Raw genomic sequence first — 2,466 nt, 5'->3', positions numbered from 1 at the left:
AAAGAATATTTTCAAAGAAGGACATGAGTCAAATCTAGGACAAATGCCAGAGACTCAATGGCAATGGATGAACAAAGGATTAAAAGATACCTTTGGGTCACTCTCACTGATGGGGATGTCTTCTGTACATATGTTTCTCTTCTTGCTTAATGAATGAAGCACTGTTTGGCTGTGGATAGGATAGGTGGGGCTACTAGACGAGGCAAATTCTGGGAAGTGTAGTCAGAAAGGGGTCAACATGTGAGCACAGGAAGTGAGGACTCCAGTCAGGTGTTCTCCGGTAAGATAAGACTATGTGGAAATACATAGATTAGTATAATTTGTAATATGTATAATAATTAAGACAGAGGTAGCCAACAAGAAGCTCAATCCACTGGCCAACAGTTTCATAATTAATACAGCATCTGTGTGTTTATTTGGGGCTGACATAGCGGTGGGACTAGGCTGGTGGGAAGAACTATCTGTAACAACTCACAGCACACAGTTTGCTTGCTTATACTTTGTCTCATGTTAGACTCGGCAGGGATCAGTTTCTAGTTCTTCTCTCTGTGGAAAATGTTTTAGAACACTTTTCTTTATTTCTTTCATTTTTTCAATATAAGTCTTTTATTGTCCAAAAAGATACCCCAAATCATACTTAAATTCAGGGTCTTGTTTCTGGAACTGGGTAACTTAGGTTTTACTCATTAGCCTGCTGCACTGTTCCCTTTTCAGACACATAGATACTACCCCAAAACTTCCTGATATCTTTGTTTTTAACTGTTGTGGCTTGCTGAATCAGACCCTCTGAATTTGAAACAAGTTCAATATCATTTGCTTCAAGGATTAATTCATCCTTCTGGACTTGAGAGACAGAACAAGCAACACCTGTCCTCATCTGAACCTTGCAGATATATTTTTTTCACCCAAGAAATTTTGGATATCAACCAAAGACCAGTTCTCCTGAATAACGACATTGATGGGGAAGTGAGCATACACAGACCTCACGGTGTAGCGGAAGCCCAGTGTGACTCCCTTGATCACGTTCTGCATGTGACTGCAGATGGTTCGGAGAGTGGCCAGTTCCTTTCTGTTACCCCACCATTTGTCAACCCAGAGCCTCTTCTTCTTCCTGAGGAGACTAGCTCTACATTGATGTGAATGAAGTCCCTCTGGAGGGTTCCTCTGGGGCCCTTCACAATGACTGCTTGCCCCTTCAGAGTGATGTCTACATTTTCTGGAATGTCGATGTTCTGATAGCTGAGAATGGTCTTCATTCTTGCAGTAGATGGGGCATAGAGAGAAGAACACTTTTCAATGATAACATTATCTAATATTTATGTGGTTCTAGATGGTCCTCTGTTATTATCTCACTTAAATCTCACAACAATATCAAAACAACAATGCAGTATAATGTATGAGTTTTAGTGAAAGAAGTGGTGAACACATGGAGTCTGGCTTCAAGAGTACATGATGGTCTTTTTGTAACTGTCTCATAGCCAGGGCATACTGAGTCATACTTATTTATACTGGATGAAAATATCCTCTTTTTTTTTCTCACAATGAAACTATACTTGCATCCATAAGTTACATTTAGCCTGAAGTAGATACTTTGTTCTTTTTGCTCCTTACTTGGGTAGGCAGAGGGTTGCTTTATAAAGTAAATCAGTATTGAGTTGTCAAGACAATGAGAAAGAACAGGCGCTATTAATAGGAAGACCAAAATAGCTCATTTAACAAGTGGCAATGTGGTGGACTGGAAGCAAATCTAAAGGAAAATACAGCTAATAAGTTAGCTTAACTGTTGACTGTAATTAATTTTAAACATCAGCTATAAACCATAAATAATAAAATAGAGGGCAACATTTAGGATCCTTATAAAGTTCAGTCCAACATCACATCTGAGTCTTTATTCCTTAAAATATGTAAAATATTGAAATTTTTATTGATTTGTGTGTGGTGTGTGTGTGTGTGTGTGTGTGTGTGTGTGTGTGTGTGTGTGTGTATGCATGTGTATAACGTGTGGAGTTCAGAAGAAGACACTGAATCATCTGGAACTGGAAATATAGGCAACTGTAAGCCATCTGACATCTGACATGGGTGTTAAGAACTGCACATCGGTTCTCTAGAAGAGCAGCAAGAGCTCTTAACTACTGAGCCTTCAGTCAGATCCCTTGCTCTTAGCAGATCCCTTACTCTTATTAGCAATGTGAACTTTATCAGTTCCCTCACCTGTGTAACAGAGATACCAAGTACCTACGTGTAGTTGAAAAATAGAACTGTGGCACACGCCTTTAATCCCAACACTCGGGAGGCAGAGGCAGGCGGATCTCTGTGAGTTTGAGGCCAGCCTGGTCTCCAGAGCGAGTGCCAGGATAGGCTCCAAAGCTACACAGAGAAACCCTTTCTCGATAAACCAGAAAAAAAAATAGAACTGTGGTGTTTGTTCAAGAGTTTAGGTCTGGCATGTAAACACTCCATCCATCC

General features: G+C 40.1%; 1 pseudogene; it reads right to left on the bottom strand.

Moving 5' to 3' along the window:
• Positions 1–679: 679 nt before the first annotated feature.
• LOC107978551 lies at positions 680–1,256 on the bottom strand (annotated as a pseudogene).
• Between the last annotated feature and the right edge of the window lie 1,210 nt (positions 1,257–2,466).

Source organism: Cricetulus griseus (genome assembly GCF_003668045.3).
Source record: "Cricetulus griseus strain 17A/GY chromosome 1 unlocalized genomic scaffold, alternate assembly CriGri-PICRH-1.0 chr1_1, whole genome shotgun sequence".
NCBI lineage: Eukaryota > Metazoa > Chordata > Mammalia > Rodentia > Cricetidae > Cricetulus > Cricetulus griseus.
This window is presented reverse-complemented; position numbering and strand designations above follow the sequence as displayed.